Raw genomic sequence first — 24234 nt, forward strand, 5'->3', positions numbered from 1 at the left:
GCCACTGGAAATACTTCCTGAGTAATGAACCAGAAATGCAAAAGGAAGAAAACAGCTTGAAATATGTTGGACATTTTATATCATAATTTTTGAGTTTATTTTCTGATTTGAGCACAAGTCACAAGTTGCAGAGCATGGAGATTTGGGGGAGGTCTGGCCCATTTCCTGCAACCCCATACAACCCTCCTTGGTTCTGTCATAGAAGTTTTTAGATCTACTAATTTGAAGAAAATTGAAACCCATATTCACTAGGATTGTAAATAGAAAATTCAGGAAAATAATCAGTTTTTGAGCTCACCACAGTTTTCTGCAGAAATTTCACTCTTTAACTGAATTTTTTGGTGCGTAAATAAGTCCCCACTGAGACCAGAGTTCTAAGCAGACCTTATAGATATCTTAGATGAAGTGAACATGGGTCCTGTCCTCAGGGGGCTTGTGGTTCACTGAACCAACAGAAATATCCTAACAAATATACCAACTGCAGAACTTTCTTCCTAATCCTAGAACTCTTTTGTTGTTATTGGTTGGAGTAATGAATGTGGCATCCTAAGGTCAAATGCAATGACTGCCACATCCTACCATGCTCTGTTGCATGCTCTGTTGTCAAGGCTGTTAGTCACTCAGTCATGTCTGACTCTTTGTGACCCTATGGACTGTAGCCCACCAGGCTCCCCTGTCCCTGGGATTCTCCAGGCAAGAACACTGGAGTGGGTTGCCATTTCCTTCTCCAATGCAGGAAAGTGAAAAGTGAAAGTGAAGTTGCTCAGTCGTATCCGACTTTTAGCCACCCCATGGACTGCAGCCTACCAGGCTCCTCCATCCATGGGATTTTCCAGGCAAGAGTACTGGAGTGGGGTGCCAGTGCCTTCTCCGTATAAGTAATCTAGAGATGGTTTAAAATATATCATAGGTCATACAGTAGGTTATGTGCAAAAAATTGGTGTTCAGAGGCTTGAGCATCTGTGGATTCTAGTGTCTGCCAGAGCCCTAGAACCAGTCCCCCTCAGATACTGAGGGCTGTCTGTACTGGGAGAGCTTCAAGTTCAGACACTAATGTTGCCTAATCTCTTTCCTTCTCTTTGTACCTTACCATATGACTTAACAGTCACTGCTTCTGTTTTTCCTACAGAAAATTTAGGCAAATGAAGGCATCAACGAGTATTCTGACTTCCACTTAACTTCTTACATAATCCTTTGAGCAACCCATTATAGGAGAATGAAGTCACTGGGGACTTAGTGAGATAGATGAAACATTCTAGATGTAGGAAAAAAAGTCCTAAGCAGCTAAAAGACAATTGGAGTGAAATACATCAGATGGATGCATGAGATGGCGAAGATGCTGAGCATTTAGTTAACCAGGTAGTAGAGGGTAGGAAGACAGGTGAGCACTGAGAACTTGATACTTGATCATTATCTGGAAGGTAATGAAAATCTTCCTAAAGGACAGTTGATCAGAGCAGGGATCAAGAGCTAAGACTTGAGTCGCAGGATTGATTCTCAGAGGGTTGAGATGGTCGGCATGAGACCCAAGATTGGAAGCTGTATTTGAAATGGTTGTTATTGACCAGGGTCTGTGACCTAGGAGACAATTGTTGCAAGGATGCCATTTGTTGGTATGATTGTAGAGAAAAGTGTATTAGCTTACTATGGCTGTGTAACAAATTACCACAAATTTAAGGGTTAAAATCACACCTATTTGTTAGCTCTTGGTTTTGTAGGTCACAGGTCTGGATGGCCTGCTGTGTTCTCTGCTCAGGGTCTCATGAAGCTGAAATCAAGGTGTTGGCCATGCTAGGCTCTCATCTGGAGGCCCTGGGGAAGAATCTCCTGCCAGGGTCACTCCGGTTGTTGGTAGAATTCATTTTCTTGCAGCTGAAGAACTGAACTCTCCATTTCCTTGACAGCTGTCAGGTGGGGTCCACTCTTTCTTCCTAGGGGGCACCTATGTTCCTTCTCACATGGCCATTCATTCTCAAAGCAGCAATGGCACTGTTAATCTTTCACATACTTAGGATCTCTCTAAATTCCTCTTCCACTCTTGAGTTGAAAAATCTCTCAGCTTTTAAGGGCCCGTGTGGTCAGGTCAGGCCCATCTGGATCATCTCCTTCCCCTGATGTCAACTGTGCTTATAACACAACACAACCAGGGGAGAGATATCTCATGGCCCTAGGTTCTGGGGATTAAGGCAGACATCTTTGGCCACCATTTCCAGCATTCTGCCTCCCACAGAAAATGACGAAGGTTTTCATCTCCTACTTTACTCCTTTGTAAGCTGTGCCGAAGAATTGATGCTTTTGAACTGTGGTGTTGGAGAAGACTCTTGAGAGTCCCTTGGACTGCAAGGAGATCCGACCAGTCCATCCTAAAGGAGATCAATCCTGGGTGTTTGATTGGAAGGACTGATGCTGAAGCTGAAACTCCAGTACTTTGGCCACCTCATGTGAAGAGTTGACTCATTGGAAAAGACCCTGATGCTGGGAGGGATTGGGGGCAGGAGGAGAAGGGGACGGCAGAGGATGAGATGGCTGGATGGCATCACTAACTCGATGGATATGAGTTTGGGTAAACTCCTGGAGTTGGTGATGGACAGGGAGGCCTGGCGTGCTTCGATTCATGGGGTTGCAAAGGGTCGGACACGACTGAGCAACTGAAATGAACTGAACTGAACTGAACTGAAGCTGTGTTGCCTCTGATAAGTCAGTCCACTCTCTCCCAGGGTTAAAGGGCAGGTGAGAAGCACTGTAACTTTTCCTTCCGCCCCGACACTTGCTTCTTCCTGTATGGAAATCTATGTCTTTGAGCGTTCTTTGTATGACTGCCTCCTGGATGTGGGTGCCATGAAACACCCAGAGGGTCCATCAGTTTGGTGCATCTCAGGGTTGTTGGGAAGAGACATATTGGAGGCCCAGATAGCACAAGAGGGCAGCACAGAGCAAGAGCTCATAAACGTTGAAATGCAGACTCCTCTGATCCTAGGCCTTTCAGGTGTGATATGTCCTGCTGCTGCTGCTGCTAAGTCGCTTCAGTCGTGTCCGACTCTGTGCGACCCCATAGACAGCAGCCCACCAGGCTCCCCTGTCCTTGGGATTCTCCAGGCAAGAATTCTGGAGTGGGTTGCCATTTCCTTCTCTGTCTGTCTTCAAAGCATCATGTCCCCCAACATGGCACATATAACATGAGCTGACCATAAGTGTACCCCACAAATCAGCTCTCAAAAAATCTGCTTCTTGGAACCTCGTTTTCTCCAACTTAGAAATGGGCTAGATTTCATTCAAGGGTGAGACCTTTAAAATGGAAAAATTCATCTTTTGAATTCCAGCAATGTAAAGGTCCCCATTTACAAGCCTGATGGTGTGGTACAGTGTTTCACAACCTCTTTTCATTACTAATCCACCATGGAGCCTTTTCAAGCATGTTTTCCTAATTTCCCCCTCCATGAAATTTTAACACTACAACTATACTGTATGTCTATTTACATATCTGTGATTTGTCCATAAAAAGTAGAAGATTTTTTGCTGCTAAGAACTAATTTTCTTTCCCTGGGGCAGTACCTCTCTCGCTGACAGTGCATGTTGTAATGGGAAAAAGGAAATTGCTCAGTTTTTAATATTTATTAAATCTTCAGTATTCATGGTCTATTTGAGTTGGCATTTGGCAATAATACTAAAACATACTTAAGATTAATCCTGAGGAATCATAAGAGTCTCTAAACATGAAAAGTCACCCAATATTTTATATTTAATGTAACAACTTGCAAAATCAAATGTGAAGTATGATTCCATTTTTGTGGATAAGATGTATAGAAAACTGGCTGGGGAGATTGATCTACCAAATGCCACTTCTTAGTGGTTACATTCTCCTCCAGGCATTTTGCTTTGGGGGAATTTTATAAATGAATTCATCTCACAGTTGTGTCAAGAAAAGTATTATTAGAGAAGGGTTCACCCTTCTTTTTTTTTTTTTTTTTGCCTTCAACATTTAAAGTGAGTGGGCAGGATCATCCACATGTTAGCAGAAAGAGAAATTTTTTGCATGGTCCACATGACTCCTTTAGCTCTCAAGAGGGCCTTGTGCCTCCAAGTTGATTGTTGTATTCTTCTTATTTCTGCTTGAATGCATGTACATTATTTTCTGCAGAGAAATACCACCTACAAGGGAGTATTTCTTCTCTCCTCACCAGGTTTTGGTATCCCCAGAGTCCCCTTAGTCCTGTTTATTTTGGGTATTTCAGGACTTACTGTAGGATTTAACTGTGGTGAGTTTTTAAGCCCTCTTTTTAAACTCATCAACTGCTCCTAATCTTAGCAAAACGTCAGGTTAAACTTTTGACAGGTTTGGGAACTTGACATTTTGTAGCCCACTTGGAGTTATAGGCTGCTTCCATTCTGAGCACCTTGTTCCAATTTACGTCAGAGGGAATTATGTGCAGGTCAGGGCTGAGAGTAGGTTATAATTAATGGGATGGACAAGTGGATTTTTCGTGTTTCATAAAATAAAATGGAAATCACATGTGCTTAGAACATTTGCGTGTTTTTAAATATTTACATTTATTCTAGTAAACATTAATTATAACTGATATATTTCTCCTGTGAACTTGCTAACTGGGAGGTCAAAGCCATTGTTCACTGCTTAGAAAGGATGGATGACAAGCTGGTTATACATTAGGAATGAGTAGTTGGGGAGATACTGGTGAGCGAGCTGGTGGAAGTAATTCAGTGTTAGGTTTTTGTCCTAATTTTCTCTCATGTTTAAAGCATCCACTTGCCAATATGATCCAGATGTCAGTCCTTCTCAGGGAGACTAGGGAGTGCTTAGCTTGTGAAATTGGTGAAGACACATGACCACTGCATAAGTATTAGTCTTCTTTTATTTAAGTTCAGAAGTAGTTGAAGCACTACCCGAATTTACAGCATCCAAATTTTCTTTACATTTATACATCAGAAACTTCCAACTTCTGGTGGATGTAGCAGTAGTATGTTCCTGAGGAAGGCAGTCTTTTGAGTCAGAAAAATCCAGATTCTAAACTGGACTCTGCCCTCTGCCAGCTGTGTGGCCCTGGGCTGTGTGCTGTGTGCTTAGTCACTCAGGCATGTCCAGCTCTTTGCGACCCTGTACTCTGTAGCCCGCCAGGCACCTCTGTCCGTGGGGATTCTCCAGGCAAGAATACTGGAGTGCATTGTCCTCCTCCCAGGGTGGCCTGGGGCAGGATGCCATAATTCTGAGCCTCAGTTTCCCCATCTGCAAAATGGGGGAAATGATACAGACTATTTAGGGATTAGAGACACTTTATATAAAGTATTAGTCATTCAGTTATGTCCGATTCTTTGTGACCCCATGGACTGTAGCCTGCCAGGCTCCTCTGTCCATGGGATGCTCCAGGCAAAAATACTGGAGTGGGTTGCCATTCCCTTCTCCAAGAGATCTTTCCATCCCTGGGACTGAACCTGAGTCTCCTCCATTGCAGGCAGATTCTTTACTGTCTGAACTATAAAACATGCCAGTAATGTGTATGTGAGGGAATGGAAGAAAAAAGGAAGCTCAACGGAAACCCTCTGTAAATTGCATTACCTGTCAGACATTTGGGTGTTAGGTGTATTAATGCATTCTTTATTATTGTCTTGAAGTCTCCAGCCCCCCCACATAAATGTTATTTCATTAAGTTATTTCCTTTTACAGATGTTCTTTGTACAGAGGAATCAGTACAAGGACCCTGTCCATCAGGGTTTGTTGTTGTTCAGTTGCTCAGTCACTTCCTACTCTTTACAACCCCATGGACTGCAGCACGCCAGGCTTCTCTGTCCTTCACCATGAGTTTGCTCAAACTCATGTCCATTTTATCAAGTTTGCTCAGACTCATGTCCACTGAGTTGGTGATGCCACCCCGCCATCTCATCCTTTGCTGCCCGCTTCTCCTCTTGCCCTCAATCTTTCCCAGCATCAGGGTCTTCTCCAGTGAGTCGGCTCCTTCATCAGGTTCCCAAAATATCAGGGTATAATAAAATAGCTAAGTAAGGCATCATGAGACCTTTCTGCCCTGTTCTAAGGAAGCCATTTAAGTATTTAATGAAAGAATAACTTTGCGTGTAGACACATGGTAACAGTCTACAGGACTTCCTGATGCCGCTTCCACAAATGAGCTGGAAGAGTGTTTGTCGGTTTTAAATGCAATGAGCCGAATTGCCCTCGGGTTCCTTAACACTGCTTTTGAGTATCCCAGTTTACTTTTTCTTTTTGGAGTATAATTGCTGTACAAACATCCCAGTTTAGAAAGTTTCTGCAGAGCTCTCCAAGGTTTTAGGTCTGTAGTATTCCTTGAGGGGCCCTTGGGGGACGGGAATGTTCTTATGTTTTGGGTATTAGGACCCTTCGTCAATGCAAGCCTTGGTAAAAAGATACTGAGAGAAGACAGTATAGATAGAAAGGCAAAATGAGCAAGAAGAAAATCCCACTGATCATGGGCAAAGTCTCCACTGAGTTGCAGGTTGGGATCTAAAATACATTTACTCAGTGTACATGTCCTCAGTATATACTCAATATATTTGTGCCAAAGACATATTAGTTGGTAAAAGTAACACGTAATGAGTATATTTATGCCTTACAGTAAACTCTTTTAGGGTTTAATGACTATACCATTTTCAAAACACTGTCACTATTTTGGCATCATTGATCTACCTATAAGGATATGTTCTGTAGCTCCATGAGTGAGGTGTGGCTGATCTCTTCAGCTTCATTCAGTCCTTTATAGAAACCTTTACAAAAATCATTGTGTGATTGACATGTATATGGTACTATGTATAAAATAGATGAATAATAATAGCCTTCTGTAGAGCACAGGGAACTCTACTCAGTGATCTTTGGTGACCTAAATGGGAAGGAAGTCCAAAAAAGAGGAGATATATGTGTATGTATAGCTGATTCACTTTGCTGTACAGCAAAAACTGATACAACATTGTAAAGCAACTCTACTCCAATAAAAATTAATGGAAAAAACACCCTATGAGCCCAGTAATCAACAGAGTTTCTGACAAATAATAGGATGTCAGTATGCTTTAGGTTTTGCCTAGTGCTGCTTTGACAGTAAGTGCATGATAACGCCTCTTCCTTCTCCCCAAAGGTGTGAGGTCAGAGAGAGAAAAGGAGAGGAAAGGGGAGAGGGAGGGAGGAGCATGAGCCCAGTCTTATCTTCCCACTCAGTGTAGAGCATCTGGGATTGGAAATGATCTTAGCTGACATTTTCCAATCTCCTACCCAATGCAGGAAAATTCCTTCTAAGATAATTTTAACAAAGGGCAGGAAGCCTGATGTAAGACGAGAGGTCTCTTTCTGTAGGGTGGTGATTTGGTTCAGTATGGTGGTATTATTTGTAGGTTGAGGTGGCGTGGTGTAGAGTTGTGTGGGAAATTGGGGTGAGGCCTGGACTGGTGGTGACCACATTGTGGAGGGCCGTTTGGGACCAGTTTTGAGCTGCCATTTTGTTCCATTGTGGAACCTAAATTCTAGTGCTTTCTCAGTGAGTTTAAATCTATCCATCAAAGGAATTTACGTGGTCTTTTAATATATGTTAATAAAATTGAAAGCACTATATTAAAATTATTTTTTATACTTATTGAACATCAGGGAGAGAAGGAAGAATTTTTGCCAGTTTCCTTTGGCATGAAAACATGCAAAAACCTTAACTTAACCGAATTTTGCCAAAAGACTTCAACCTATTAACCACAATTTTCTATATTATACTTTTCCAAGAGATCCAAAGAAAAAAAAGCAACATTTTGGATTAATGTGACAATTGATTGTCTTGGATACAAATATACATTCAACTTCAATCTCTTAAATCTTCTCTATTTACTATTAAAGGGGAAAAAAGATCTTTTTATAATAATAATCATAAGGAACCATGAAATTTGGGATTACCTAAGAATCTTCCAATTAGATTCAGGATACAGTTTGTAAGTTATGCAAGTAAAGTGGACTCAAGCATTTTAGGAATGTTTCGACAGGACTTTTTTCTAAAAAAGGTTTCTGTTTGGAGTTCAGTTAACCAGAAAATTAAATTAACCGGAACTCTTCTATTTCCAGAGAATTTCAATTACTTGGAGTTTGACTGTACTTTTATTGTAGTCTTGCTTCCCATGCAGATGTGAATTCCATGTTCTTTTTTTAAAATGTGTTGTATTGAAATATAGTTGATTTCCAATGTTGTGTTAATTTCTGCTGTAAAACACAGTGATTGTTGTTTGTTTATTTATACTTTCTTTTTCATATCCTTTTTCATTATAATTTATCACGGAATATTGGATATAGTTGCCTATGCTATGCAGTAGGACCTGGTTGTTTATCTCTTCTATATATGGTGGCTTGCACCTTCCATTTTCTGATTTATTTCTTGCAGAGTGCTTAAGGACAATGAGTACACGAATGAGCAGGATAGTGGTGGCTTTTTGGTTTGGGATTTTAATTACTACTATTAATATCTATCCATCTACATTGATATCTATAATCTGTATATAGAGAGATAGAAGCAGAGCTCCCTGGCAGCACTGTTTATGTTTAGAGAAATATGAGTAGATAATGCTTTCACTATGACTTGACTTCGATCTTTCTCTCCCAAGTATACTTTTTCCCTTTCAAACCTGCCATTTAGAACCGAGGAGTATTTTTTTCGAGACAGAACAATGTTTTCATCTCTGTTTCTTGAAGTAGTACACAGAAGGAAATGGCATCATGGTAAAAAGAATTTATAAGTGAAATTGGAATGTTTTGCTAAAGATAACCAGGAAGTAAGGAGTGAAAGCCCTCAAGTAGCATAGAGGCCAGATGGTCTTTTTTTTTAATGCAGTCACTAAGCAGGAAATTCTGCTTGATTAAGAAGACGCTGGTCTTGATTTTCATTCACTGATTTTGAGGTCCCTTTTTTTTAATGGGTATATGTGTACACACACAAAACCCACAGATTTTATTCAGCCAGTTGATTGTTGGTGTCATTGTTAGCAGGACTCTTCTGATGAGAATGCGAGGTCTTAATGATAAAGAGGGAAATGGGTTCCCAAGTCTCAGCTCTGAAAGAACTTGGGATTGACACACTCTACCCCAAACACGCCATCATTACCATCTCTAGCAAATTGTTGTAGGGTCTGGTGTTTTGTTGTGTTTTCTTTTGATAACTCAGAATGAGAAAAGCTGCATACCACAGTGGCTAAGTAGGGTTTTGTGAGATACAGGGTAGACTCAGGGGAGAAAAATAGAGGTTTTGGAGTTCAACACTCCAGGGGGCTAATGTGCATAAAGGACCTGAGTTTAATCCTCAGAGCTGCCAGTCAGGATCATGATGAAGACGCACCCATGCAAAGAATTGCCTCTGGATGCTGCTAGGCTGGGGCGGACACGGGATGCTGGGCACCTCTCTTTGGACTGTGATGTTTTAGCCGCTGATATTGAGGGGAGCTTGCCTGGCAGTGACTCGGACACAACAAAGCACCTTTCTGGAAAGTCACCCTGCCCTCGCCTTACACCTATTGCTCAGCACCCCAGGAGTGAGCGATTTCCCAATCTGTAGTCTAAGGAAGAAAATGAATAGAGTTGCGAAATGGAATACTTGCATCCATTTACCAGGGAGAGTCACTTGGTGGAATTTGTAATGGAATGAATAGATGTAGACAACAGGCAGAACTGTTTGGAGCCGTGCCCTGAATCCGGTGTCTGTTGATTTAAATAAGGAAACTACGTAACAAGCCAGCAGTCCTTACCATAAAGCTGATAAATCAGACAGCAAAAATTATTTTGTATTTATTTTCAAAAGAAATATATCACCACTTGAAGATAGCTTAGCCACCTGGAAAGGTCACTGTTCTCAAAGCTAGACATTTTTTCATAAGTGAATTTTTAAGCCCTAGGTTGCACCTCAAGTACTGACCCCTTGAAATGTCACCTTATCTTATATTCAAAAAGCCAGCTTCTTAGAAAATTTGATCCAATGAAAAGATAAAATGTGCAAGATGAAATGCACACTTACTAGCTTAAAATGGACCTTTTTTTTTCCCCCTTTAAGAGTCACATAATCCTAAAGCACAAACAAACAAGACCCTAAGATCACAGCATTTGACATTATTTCCAGGGTAATATAGTGACTTCCCATTTTATAAATCACATTTATCATCTCTCTCTGAAATAGGACAAGGAAACCTATTTTGATAATGCAAGAAAAATCTCAGAGTTTCACCGGCCTTGAGAGAATTTTGGAAGAGTTGTTAGAAGCCTGATAGCATTTATAGGATTTGTTTTCATATGGATCACAAATATGTATATACTTTACATAATTTTGTGCACAACTATCAAGCTGTAAAGAGTTTAAATCTTGGCTTTTAGGCCAAAAAGTCTTTGGGGTGGGGATAACACACTGTCTGAGAATTGCTGGCTACATAACCCCCTCTCTGCCCGCCACTCTGTCCTCTCCTAAACCTTGTGTGCTTCCAGGTAGAGTGGTCTGCACCCACCACCCAGACTCCCCAGACCCTTGCCTTGGTTTCTGCTGCAGCCACAGTAGCAGCTCTTTTTTTCTCTCATGAGAGTTCCGTCTGTAGTCATCTCCCTTCTGGCCTCTTCTTGAAGAGATGAGCTCTGATGATCATGATCTGACGGCCATTCCAATTCTCCCTAGCCAGTGAGTTTCTTTCTGTTGAGATACCTTTTGTTAATGCCGTTATTCTCAGCAAGACCCCAACAGAGCTCTCAGGCACTGGGACCATTTAGTATTAATTCTTTGATCCTTCAGTCATGAAGCCCTGGCTGTTCATTTCCCCTGTGCTGTTTGCCTACTTCTTTCCTTTCCTTTCTGAAATTTCTTCTAGAGAGACAAAAACAGGTAAGACCAGAGAAAACCAATGAGTCCTGAAATGTCTCAATTTCCTTCACACCCTTCTGTGTAACCCTAACTGCGTGTCCATGGTTTCTTTCAACTTTGAGTTAATATCCTGCCACTAAACACTCAGACATTCAGGGAATTCTAAGTACCGTAGTTCCTGTTATTGGTTTTTTTTTTTTTTGGTCCACTGTGTGATGGCGACTTTCCTCTCTCAAATGGCCTTGCCCAAGTAAACAAAGAGGTCATTGATTCCCATAATTTATCATTTTGTCTTTTTATGTTAGAAATAGTCAGAGTTGGACTTTAATGTCCTTGAAAAAGACATCATTCCTTAAGGAAATCTGAAACTAAATATTTAACAGCCTGAGAGACTGAATCACAAGTCTCTGGTCAAACGCTGGAAAGTTTTATCCTGAAATCAAGATGTTCTTTGCTTGTTTACTGGCAGAGGAAAAAGACAAAATATCAGCCAAAAGCCTCCACAGATCTGAGCAGAAATAACTCCTTAGCTAAAGCTGACCTGCACTCACCCCTCTGCCTTCTAGCAAGTCATCCTTTCCGTTTCCTTTGTTTTATGTATGGTTCCTTGAAATTACCAGGTTTTCTCACCAGTTTCCCAGTTTATTTTAAGTCTACCTCATTAAAATTCAGCTTCTCCCAGGGTATACCTTTGGTGCCACATTCACTAGTGCATTCCCAGGGCCCCATCAGTGCCTAGTACACAGCAAAACCTCAGAAATACCCATTGATGAAAAAAATAATCAGAGAAATGACTTTCTCTCTGGGTGTGCTACAAAATCATTTTAAAAGAATTTTTTTAATGCTTAAAGAAAGCCAAGTGAATATACATAAAGGATTCCTAATGTCATAAAAGTATAAAACTAGCTTACTCTTTCAATCTCTTAAAATGAGTTTAGGTTAAGAGTAGGGAAGAGTTGAAGTTCTAGACCAGATAAAGGCTGATTTGGGATGAATGAGGAAGTTATTAAGGATTAATGAAAAAGTCTGTTTGGGCTTCCCAGGTCCTGCAGTGGTAAAGAATCCACCTGCCAATGCAGAAGAGACACAAGAGACACTGGCTTCAGTCCTTGGGTTGGGAAGATCCCCTGGAGTAGGAAATGGCAACCTGCTCCAGTATTCTTGCCCAGAAAACTCCATGGACAGAGGAGCCTGACAGGCTACAGTCCATGGGTCTCAAAGAGTCAGTCACAACTGAGTATGCTCACACACACTGGGCAAAACCTATAGGTGGGGCTTACCTGCTCTCTGCCAGTTTTCCTGGTGTCAGCTGACCTTAGAGGATGGTGGGGATAAAAGACATGGAACACTGTCTTGTGAGCTCCTCTTACTTCTGGTCTTCCATGGTACAGGAGTCATTTGTGTCAAGTTAGCTGGCTAGAGAGGACAAGATGGTTGGATGACATCTCTGATTCAATGGACATGAACTTGGGCAAACTCCAGGAGTTGGTGCGGAACAGGGAAGCCTGGCGTGCTGCAGTCCATGAAATCGCAGGGTCGGACATGACTTGGTGACTGAAGAGCAGCAATCGCTGCCTCTGCCATCACTGCTAGAAGGCCCAGTGGTGATCTCAATTCTTGGGACCACTACTGACCACATCTCCAGGAGGAGATGGAAGCGTTTCTTGGGGAATAATTCTTCATGGCTTTCTTATGGTTCTGTACCCCTCATTAGCTGAGGTGCTGACTGCCTTTGTTCCAGGCTATCTTTCTAAGGATTTTTGTACAATGAATAGCCTTCAAAGGTTGAAAGAAAACATCTCCCCCCAGGGTAGAAAGCAGGATTGTCGCCCATTGTAATAAAGAACATGACGCCCTCCAGGGCAGATGCTGGGCTTGTTTGCTTGCAGTCCATTATCAAAGATGCAGGTTTCCAAAGCTTGGGCTTGCTCAGCTGAAATGTAAACCCTTGTGTGTGTCACTTATGCCTAGGCTGCCGCTCCATGGGACTTGGGGACTTGTGAACAGGAAACACACGCTGCTCCCTGGGCCCTGACTCAGAAATGTTGTTTGTCTAATTCGGGACTCTCGTGTCTTCTGCCAGTGCTTTTCAGGAGGCTAACTGACTAGCTTGCAGGTAGCTTGAAACCCTTCACTGTTCTTGATGGTCCCCTATGCCCCACCCTGTGCCAAGGTCCTTTATTTCCTGCAAAATCAAAAATTCTGGCAAGGGATCCATGTGGGACATAGAACCCTTCCCTGAGGAGCAGAGAACTGCAGCCTCAAGACCGTGGTAGGCAATCCAGTGGTGATAAATAGAGGTATGTCCAAGTCTAGGAAATCGACATTGTCTGTATGAAGATGATTACAGAGTGACTACTGTAATAATAGGAATGCTAATTTATTAGTCATAGACTCTTCCTTCATGTAAGATACTCCATGAATGTTATTCAATGAATAAATGAATCAGTAGCCTTCCTGCTTCCAAACATGGTTTGAAGAGATTTCCAATGGAAAAAAAAAAAAAAGATCATTTGTGTATTGAAAGAAGAATGGGAAGAGGTGATTCAGGACAAGAAGGGGAGGAAGGTATGAAAGGTACAGTTTTGCCAGGCACTTTTAAGACTTTGTTTCACTTAATTTTCAAAGGACCCTTCAATAAGAAAGCTCTAGAAAAATATGAAATGGCTCTGTGAATGTAAGGTCCATTGGGTAGCTGGCTCCTATCCACCTCTGCTAGGCAATGGTGCATGCAGAGTTTGAACTCAGGTTTATTGGATTTTGAGGGACCCATTTCTCTGCACAACATCACACTGATGGCCTCATCCCAAACTGGGGCTTTCTGACAGCTCATCAAAGAGAAAGGTGGATGAAATGCATGGTCTAAAAGAGGAAAGCCTATTAGGTTCCTCTCTCATGGGTTTGCAAAGAGGTGAACACAACTTAGCAACTGAACAACTCATCTCACAATAGAAGGAAAGAATGGGGAAAAAGAAAAAGAAGAATACAAGGCAAATATAGAGAAGAGGAAAAAAAAGCCTGCAATTTTAGCTACAATGTCAGATAGGGTATATTATTTACTGTTCTGAACCCCTTCAGCTTGGAAACTGCAATAATAACAATAATCATTCTTATTATGTAAGTCCATTAAACTAAACACCGATGATCTTATTAAGTGTATCATTCTACTAATATCTTTAGCAGAATTTGCATTTGAAGAAAAGTATAAGATGATAAAAGCATGACTTGACAAAACCTGGCTGTTCTGTTAATGCTAGCGAGTTAGCTGCAGTGATTGTTACTCAAAGTAGAACCTTAGCTTCTCTGGGAGTTCTGGAAAGCTCTATGTAAAGGTTATGTTTAAAGTGTAAGAGCATGCTCTGAACGGAGACTTTTTTCTATTTTTTTTTGGTAAGAAAAATTTGATTTTCTTAGGAATATTTGCTGTTAGCTCAGCTATCTAACACAAAAAAGAGTATTTTGTTTCAGATGGGGCAAAATATAGATCTAAAAATTTTAAGTGGATCATGGTTTGAAAGGGGAGTGATTAGTGTGATTTAAAGCAGTTTTAATTTTATACTTTAAAACTGTGTGTGTGTGTGTGTTTGTGTGTGTGTATTAATGATAACCTAATTTTACTGCCCCAGACTTAAAGATTTCTTGCTGCCTGGAAAACTAGTTCATCTATTAGTACTGAAATTGATTCAAGGTATTTGTGCTCAAATTTCTCCCAAGAAGCCTCCCGCCTTTGTTCTGTAGGGACACCCAGTTCCGACACTGTTCTTAATATCCTGTTTTCGTTTGTCAGCCCTCTTGTCCTTTTCAATGCCCTGTTCCCATGTTCCCTGTCTGTCTCATGTGGTGCTTTACAATAACAATTCAGAACAAAAGAGTCCCTCCTCTTTCTGTTGCCTTAAAAAAAAAAAAAAAAGACTTCATTCCCTGACTGTAGGGCTTGAGTGATCACGGGAAGTATTGAAAACATGTTCTTTATAAGAGTTAACCAGGAGTTGTAAAGGAGGGTTACTTTTCTTTATTTTTTAAGATCGCAAAGTGGCTTCAGGGTCACGTGAACACAAGGATTTTGTGTATGGCTGACTTTGAAGTGGAGAGTAAAAGCAATTTCCGTTGAGAAGAGAAACTATGATATTGGAGATAATTCCCGTATCTATTCTTAGAATAAGAATTAGTTACTGTGTAACATTGTCATTACCTGAGGACACAGTTGTGCCTGTCATGTCCTCGAACCTAAGAGAAAAGTTGGGCATTGCCATACTGGCCATCATCCACACCTATCTACTCATACATTTTCCTCCTGGTGATAAGTTGCGGGAAGGGGAGAGTGTACAAGGGGCAAGGGTTTTTCTATGTAGAATTTTCTTGCAAAAATCCAGCTCCACTGGTCTTGTCCTTCAGAGACTAGACCTCTTAAATGGTTTTGCTCATTTTGGGGTCACCTCTTTGAGATATGAGTGACAAATTTTGGGGGTCACTTTTAAAAGTTGGTGTGTTTTGATTTTTCATGTAGAAATTATTGACAGGTTTCTGTTTTTACATGTAGGAAGGAAAGTTTTTTCTCATGCAGGACAGATGCTGTGACCAAGAGGTATGTGAAGAGTACTGGCAAGTCCCAAGGAATTTTGCAAAGGTGCTTTTATACCCATATGTGTGTGGGTGTGTACATATATATCCAAAGCTAACTGCATTGTAGGTATACATAGGATTTTATATAGACATAGAAGTAGTTCTCTGAATGTATGTGGAAGTGCCTACTGTATTCTGAATACACTTGGAAAAGCATTTAGGAAAGGCCGTATTGGAGCCCTTTTTATCTGATTGATTTCACAGGACTCAGTGGCCTCCATTCCTGCCACCACCACACCGTTGGGCCTGCGCATCCAGAAGGTTCGATTTAGATTTCTGTCAGGAGACTAAATGTGACACATTCTCACTCCCTTCTTCCTCTTTCAAGTCTGCTCTCACGGCCTTCAGAACCAAATTCTTGCCTGACACCCAGTACAGCATAGACCTGGAAAACATCAGTCATTTTCAATTTAGTGTAAAATAGGTTCCATTTGTCTTTAAAACCGGATGCTTTCTTTCTTAACATAAACTGGAAAAACTGAAATGTCGGCGTCCCCCCAACAGTGGGAAATTTCCTGTTGAGGTGGTCGGATTGTGCACTCTAGAAGATGATAGAATTTATTGTTGTTTATCATTTTCCTTGGCTTTTGTGGGACAGAGTAAATGTTTCCTGATGTCTCAGGCTAATTTTTCCACAACAGCGCCAAAATGTCTCAGAGAAATCTTGACAATTTTCATGTTGTTTTAACAAAAGCAGTCCTTTCAAATCTCTTAATGAACAGGTCTTTCCAGTTCTATTGGATGATGTACATGTGTCCCTTCCATGGACAGTGAGGACTCCTTTGGGAAGTCATTTGTAGGTGAAATTGAGTAACCCTTTTGTTTATTGTTAAAAGACAAACAAAATTATGGTTTGTAGAGACATAAGTCTAGAAAACGTATGTTTGCGTTTTTATGTCCAAACATGCGAGGCGTGCTTTGGTTTACCATGAGGGGTGCAGTGGCATGAAAGTAGGTGTCGCAATGTGCAGCCCAGGTGATACAGGGAAGCCGTTCTTGCCTACTGCTTGCCCCTTATCAACATTGTTCTCTAGGGACCTCCCTGGTGGTCAGGTAGTGAGGACTTCACCTTCCAATGCAGGGGTTGTGGGTTTGATCCCTGGTCAGGGTGCTAATACCCCACATGCCTCATGGCCAAAAAACCCAAAAACATAAAACAGAAGCAATATTGTAATGAATTCAATTAAGGTTTTAAAAATGGTTGACATCAAAAAAATAATTTAAAAAATGTTTGATGGACTTTGACATTAAAAAAATGTTCTTTAACTTTCTTGGGTTGAGTCCAAATATCTGGTTGATAAATTGAATTGTGCAGGTTTGCAACCAATGTTGGTTTTTAATTTAAATTTTTTTTTTACACTTTCCTGATGATTTACTTTCGTTGCAATTTCTTGCCTTGTGCAGTGTGATAAGCAACATCCTTCAAAGAACTGCAGTGCAGGGCAGGTTTTTCTTTTTTTGCTTTTGGGAAGACGACTTCCCTTTCTTCCTTCAGACAATCAGCTTTTAAAAGATTACTTTCCATTCTTGATTCACTCTTTCTTTGCCATTCTGGAGAGTGAAATCTGGGACACTCATCGCAGATTTGCTGTGTGTGTGTGTTTATGTTTGTATTATATGTACATATGCCTGCAGTACAGCAGACCCAGGTTCAATCTCTGGCCCGGGAAGATCCCCTGGAAAAGGGGATGGCAACCCACTCCAGTATTCCTGCCTAGAAAATCCCTTGGACAAAGGAGCCTGGCGGGCCACAGTCCATGGGGTCACAAAGAGTCGGACACAACTAAGCAGCTTTAACTCCTGTATGTACATATACACGTATGATGTGCCTATATGATATGCATGTAGACAATATACGTATATATAGTATCTATACATATGTGTATATATATGTAAAGCTTGCTTGTGAGTGTATGCACATATGTGTATATTTATAGGTATAGTTTCAGTTGTTTCTCAGGATGACAGATTGTGATTTAGATCTCTTTTCTCAAAGAAACAATGACTGCTTTATTGTGTCTATACAAGAGATCATGACTCCTGATATAGCATTTAAAAAAAAAGACTTCTTCTCGATAGTGTATTTTAATTCAAAAGATAGATGCAAGGTAATACATTACCTTTTTTTGTTAAAAAAATAACAAAGCGGTGTCCCGAGCATAATGTGATCACGTACTCAGAAGGAGGCTGAGAGGATCAAAATGTAAGGGAGTCCTGTGTGCGTTGGTGACCCCGGGCAGTGGGCAGGCACGACTCCCATTGGCAGCGTACAAAGCTGGCATCCGGCGCTTAGCCGTCGGACACTGACCCGCTCTTGATCCCTGTGAGCAGTGAGGGTACAGATCCTAGTCGCAAATCATGCTTTGGGGGCGGGGGGACTAGGCAGCGGGTATTGACCTGACCTGAGCTGCCTTTTCATTTGGTTCAGATGAGCACTGAGTGGGCTAGGGCCCAGGGGAGCCACGACGGGGTCCGAGGAAAGGGCAGTTTGAAAAGCCAGAGAGAGTTTTGATTCTTCAACTCAGCAAGCCTGGCGGGGTGGATGAGGTGGAGCTGGCCTTCCTGGAATTGTCGCGTCGATTTTCCTGTTGTGTTTCACTGTTGACGCTCTCACAGACATACAGGACCGCTCCGGCACTGCCTGCCACCCACCATCTGGTCTCGGTGGCCTGTGTGTCATTTCGTGGGTCCCCCTCCTCTGCCTACGGCGATGTTTCTTCAAAAAGAACTAGGGTGCAGTCCATTGGTGGGTATTCAAGGCAATCTTTTCGTAAGAATCTGTGGAGATGCTAAAAGAACTCTTTTGGACAACTGTGCTGTTTCCTGTTTTTAACCTGTTTATCCGTCTTTCAGTAGGATGAATGGCATTTCTGAGACTGTTGAGGGGGTTTCTTCACTCTTAAGACAGGGCAGAATCAAGCAGTTGTTCCTGGAGAAATCAGGATTTTTTTTTTTTTTTGCATTGTCATTTGTGTCTTTTTGCTTATCTGCTTGTATAAATGAACTCCAGAAGGTGTATTTAAGCATTCTGTTAAGTAAATTTGGAAGACTGGGTTTCAATTAAAATAACCAGACAGTGTGACCTAGCTCCCATTTCTCCTTAATTTTTATCGTTAAAGCCTGGATATCCCTGAAGACATCTGCCAGGCTTCCAAGTGATTCTTTTCAGGAATGTTCATTCATTATTAATCAGGTTGTGTGGGCAAGAGAGTATGTGATTATTTTAAAGAATGTCCTGGAGATCCAATTACTAAAAAATGAGCGAGTTCTAGACAGACGTGGATGGACAGAAAAGGGTTTGCGAACAGATTAATTCAATTTGCATGAATTCCACCAGGTGGGTGTTGACCGAAATTAAAAATCTTTCCTGACTCTCAGTTCAGGTATCAGGTAAAACATTTTTTAACTCCAGTACTCCTTAGAATACAGGTGAAATGAGAACTGATTAAAACATCTCTTGTCCTCATTAGTTATTTTAAAGCTTGGGGCTAGTGCCTCAGTGCTTATCTGCATGCCACTTTTTGTTTTTCCATCAGTTCCTCTGGTCCCCTACAATGTGGTTGGCAGAAATTCTCACTTGTCTGCTGTGATGAAGTGAACGAATTTGTGTGCTGATGATTGGAGGTTAACCACAGTGATACTTCAGAGGCATTACCTTTAGAAGGTTATGGGATCACTTTTTTCACCTGTTCCTCCTCGATGTATTATTTCTACTGTTGCTTTAAGAGCCTTTTTGCATTTTGACTGTTCTGTGCCGTAATTTGGGGTGGGATAAATTGTGGTATCAGTTTCTAGGCTTTCAGGTTGCCTTTACATTCAATTGAAGCTCCCTTGATCCCTCTTTCTATCCTATGGTTCTCTTTTATTGTGCATTTACTGACTCACCTGCTTCTCAAATCAGCCAGGATTCTAATGAGTAAAATAGTATTTGGGTAGTGTTTTTACTGTGTGGTATTTATAACTCAAAAATGAAAAACTAAACCAGGATAGAATATGCAGATATTGAGTGCTTGTATTACGTTTTAAAAATACTTGGTTTGTGGTGAATTCATCTGGGGTGGAGCTCTCAGTTTTTACTGAGTTTCTGTTAGATCATGTTTGGGGTTTGGAGATGCAATTTATCTGACGTGAGACCAAGTCCTTTCTGAGTTTAGTCTCTTTTGCAAATCCTGCCTCACCAACTGAGGTTCAGTTTCAGTATTTTCCAATTCCCAAGTTTTTAGTCCTCTGAAAGTCTGTATTTCTGCTGATCCAAGATGAAAACATTATTCCACAGTCCTTTAAAAAATACTCCACCTATGGCTCTGGAAAAGAGAGAATCCCGTAGCAAAAATTCAGATGGCAGTAAGTCTGCTCAGTCTTAATTACTTATGTGAAGAGAGAGAACAGGAAATTGACTTGATCCTGTTTCTGAAATTTATGACTCTTGAAGACGTAAATGTATGCATAGCATTTCCAAAGCTGTCTCTTTTTTCTGATACTTTTAGGAATTTCCTTTTCCAAACCAGTTTTAGGTGACTTGGTGTAACGTTGTGCAGTTTTGACGGTGTTTGTCCTCTCAGTTGCATTTTGGTAAAACATCAAGCTTGGTTTCCATACGCCAGAGCTATTTATGGGGAGAGATGGAGGAAGTGCCTTGCAAATCATCTGGGCAGTGGCTGAGAGTGACCTGATATTAACAACTGACCACAGGCCACCCAGTGTTGGTATCCAAGTTTCTTCCTTGGTCTGGTGACTCATTAATTTCCCTCATGGTGATGGCTTTCAGAACTGTACAAAGTGAGGTCCTAAAAGTAAAATTATAGGTGGCTAAAATGCATGTTCTTTTTCACAGTCTCCAAATGAGAAAAGTGATTACTTTTGATGGAGTATGCAGACATGACATAGAGCACCTGTAGGGAAGCATTGAGAGTGGATTTGCCTTATGATTAAGACACCAATGTCTCTATTAAGAGAAATTGGGAATAAAAAAGTCAGGGATGATGTGCTGATAATTGTGTGCATGCAAAGTCACCTCAGTCATGTCAGACTCTTTGTGACCCCATGGACTGTGGCCCACCAGGATCCTTTGTCCGTGGGATTCTCCAGGTAAGAGTGTTGGAGTGGGTTGCCATACCCTTCTCCAGGGGATCTTCCTGACCCAGGGATAGAACCCGAGCCTCTTAAGGCAGGTTCTTTACCACTGGAGTCACTTGAGAAGTTCACAATTTAATGTCTCCTTATTCTAGCGGGTGATTGAATTCATAGAATGCCCTTTGTCTGGAGATTCCTTGGTCACTTCTTGATTATATATGGGTGAAATTCCCATGGAACTTTGAACTGGAAAGGCTGTTCATCGACTTTGACTAGGGATTAAACTTTGCAGTGCATGCCATCTTCACAGGGGTCCTAGGTGTTTCTTCAAGGTGCAGGTTATGGTTGTCATAGCAGAAGTCAGGAGAGACTACAAGGACTAAAGCTGTGAAATTCTAAAATGAGCTACCGAGCAGGATGGTGGGAAGGCTTGTGACAGCAGAGGCAAGGAGTTAAATGTTTTCTCTGCGTTGACTTGTCAGATGAATAGTTTTGCATCTTACTTCAAAGCAGAAGCCAAAAAAGATGAAACCAACATATACGAACCCTCTTAACTTCTGTCTCCCTGCTTTAGCACATTCATCCCTAAGGGCAGTCCTGCTGAGTTCAGCCATCTCCCTTCTCGAGCCTAATACCATCTCTGAATTCTTTCAGTCCCAAGGGCCTTGTCTTCTATTGGGAACTTTCTCCTCCCGTCTCTTTGCTTCCGTATCCTGTACCCTGGACAAAAGAAGGCCTTTCTCCCTCCAGGAAAGTCCTCCTCCTGGAATGAGTGCTGGTTAAAGATGATGATACCTAGAGCCCAGAGGGAGCAGTGGCTTCTTCCGAGGCACCTGGGTCAGCCAGCTCACCATAAGCATCGCCTGGGTGTCCAGGTCCAGTCTCTCTGTGGTGCTCACTGCTAGCTCTCCTGCTGGCTTTCTATTGATGAAAGTGAAAGTGAAACTCACTTAATCATGTCCGACTCTTTGCGACCCCATGGACTGTAGCCCACCAGGCTTCTCTGTCCCTGGAAGTCTCCAAGCAAGAATACTGGAGTAGATTGCCATTCCCTTCTCCAGGGGATCTTCCTGACCCAGGAATCAAACCCAGGTCTCCTGCATTGTATGCAGATTCTTTACCAGCTGAGCCACCAGGCTGACTAGTGATGAATTTTCTGTTGATCTATAGATGATTTTTCCTTAACTCACAAAGGCATGAGTGTCTTATATCCAATTTCTATCATGCAGAGTTTTGAAGGGGGAGGTAATCTTCTGGCTCAGGCTATCCATTCACTACTACTACTACTAAGTCGCTTCAGTCGTGTCCGACTCTGTGCGACCCCATAGACGGCAGCTCACCACGCTCCCCTGTCCCTGGGATTCTCCAGGCAAGAACACTGGAGTGGGTTGCCATTTACTTCTCCAATGCATGAAAGTGAAAAGTGAAAGTGAAGTCGCTCAGTCGTGTCCGACCCTCAGCGACCCCATGGACTGCAGCCCTCCAGGCTCCTCCATCCTTGGGATTTTCCAGGCAAGCGTCCTGGAGTGGGGTGCCATTGCCTTCTCCAGTCCATTCACAATTGGCCTCAAATTTCGATTATGAATGTTACCTCCATATGAAATTCATGTCTGTGCTCACACATGCCTGCCTATATCAGTCCCAGGGCTAATCTGATGACTCATTTAAATCTGCGACTCATTACTGATCATTCTGTTGGGTACTAGGAAAGACTCCTTTTAAATAAATATTTTAGTTATTTTGTGAAGAGGATAGTTATTTTGTGTCTTTCAGCTAAAGTTTTACTTGGCTAATGGTAAACATGTGAGTCATGTCACGCTATTTAGAGCCATCTTTTAAAATGTTCTTCTTGTGGAATGTGAAATCCCTCCACACCATAGTGGCCAGGGCTCTTCGGACCTCTTGGAAGCTTGTCTCTCATTTTTTTAAAAAAGCAGAAAACAAAAGAAAATGGAGCATGAAACAAAAAAAAAAGTGACAAGAGAAAAAAGTGATTTGTGCTAGGAAGAAAAGCAAAGACAACTGCTAAGAGCAGAAAATGGTCCTATTTCCTGGGTCTCTGGTACAGGAGGTGAGTGATTGGGACTAAGATTAAAGAAGCAGCTTGGGAGAAAATTGGGCAAGGTTTTTAAAAGATAAGATGTCAGGACTGAGACTTTGGGCAGCAGGGAGCTGCTCAATGTTTTGTGCCTTTAAAAAGTCACCAGAAGAAATGATGATGCCAAAGCATGTTGCACAGGTGAAACTGAAAGACAAAAAGTGGGAGGCAATAAGTCAAATTAGGAGGTATTTTTGTTCTTGTGTAGGGTTTGTTTTTGTTCATTTGTTTTGGGCAATAGTGTGGGAATACAGTAGAGATCTGGATCAACACAGAGGCAGTAAGAACAGAGAAGTCAAAGAACTACTAAGATTTGGTATTTGCATGTCTTGGCTAATGATTTGGCTTTGGGGAAAGGTAAGTGTATGGTTTCCTATTATGCTGTGACCAAGTACCACAAGCTTCATGGCATTAAAGAAGAACACTGGGAGTTGTTAAGTCTGACACTGGTCTCACTGGGCTATAATTAAGGTATATCTACAAGGCTGTATTCCTTCTGGAAGTTCTAGCTGTGATCCTCATCTTTTTTGGCACCAGGAACCAGTTTTATGGAAGATTACTCTTCTGTGGACCAGGGTTGGGGGATGGTTTCAGGATGATTCAAGGGCATTGCATTTGTGGTGCACTTTCTCTTAGTATGACATCAGCTCCATCTCAGATCGTCAAGCATTATATCCCAGAGGTTGGGGACCCCTGATCTAGAGGATAATCTGTTTCTTTATTTTCTCTATCTTCTGGAGGCTGCCCATATTCCTTGGCTTATGGCCCCCTCCCATTTTCAAAGCAGTCTTATCAGGTCTTTTTCAAGTAGCATCATCTGACACTTCTTTCTTACTTCCTATTTCCACTTTTAAGGACTCTCATGATTATATTGAGTCCCACTGGATGATATAGGCTCATCTCCTTGTTTCAAGGTCAGCTGCTTAGCAACCTTAATTTCCATCTGCAACCTGAACTCCCATTTGCTTTGTAAGATAGCTTTGGTGGGGCAGGGACATGATTCTGCCTCCCCTGAGAGGGAGGAGTAGAAAATGAGGCAAGCCTCTGAGTTGTGCTAATCAGGAGAATGGAAGCACCATGAGGAGATACCAGGAAGCTTGGAGAGCAGATGGGTTTGGGACAGAAGCTACTAAGTCCCATGGGATGCACACTGTGAGTTGAGGTGCTTATAGTAAATGAAGCAAGGTACTGTCCATGCTACGAGATGGTGCTGTGAGAGTCTCGCGAGCCTAGGAGTCAGAGAGGCAGTACATGGATGAACAAACAACCTGGACATCTTTTTGATGGAAGGTAGCCTGGCCCTTTTAAAAACACCTAGGCTTTGTGGCTCAGCTGGTAAAGGATCTGCCTGCCAATACAGAAGACTCAAGAGACGCTGGTTCGATCCCTGGGTCAGGAAGATCCCCTGAAGTAGGAAATGGCAACCTGCTCCAATATTCTTCCCTGGAAAATTCCATGGACAGAGGAGCCTGGTGGGCTACAGCCCATGGGGTTGCAAAGAGTCAGAAGTGACTGACTGTACATGCATGCACACACAGGCTTGGCTTAGCTGGAGAAGTCAGATGTGTTTAGAGAAGAAAACCAGAAAAGCCCCATCTCAGT

General features: G+C 41.8%; 1 protein-coding gene across 4 annotated transcripts in view; it reads left to right on the forward strand.

Annotated features, from left to right (window-relative positions):
- MID1 (midline 1) overlaps positions 1–24234 on the forward strand; it is a 277769-nt gene that overhangs the window by 110715 nt on the left and 142820 nt on the right. The window contains exon 1 of one of the 4 annotated variants that reach the window (XM_019955844.2): positions 17692–18207. The exons of the other annotated variants lie outside the window; for them this stretch is intronic. The gene's annotated coding sequence lies outside the window, so the exon portion shown is untranslated. Of the gene's footprint in view, positions 1–17691; positions 18208–24234 lie in introns of those variants that run through there. 4 annotated transcript variants of the gene reach the window in all.

This window comes from Bos indicus, chromosome X, assembly GCF_029378745.1.
Source record: "Bos indicus isolate NIAB-ARS_2022 breed Sahiwal x Tharparkar chromosome X, NIAB-ARS_B.indTharparkar_mat_pri_1.0, whole genome shotgun sequence".
Taxonomy (NCBI): Eukaryota; Metazoa; Chordata; class Mammalia; order Artiodactyla; family Bovidae; genus Bos; species Bos indicus.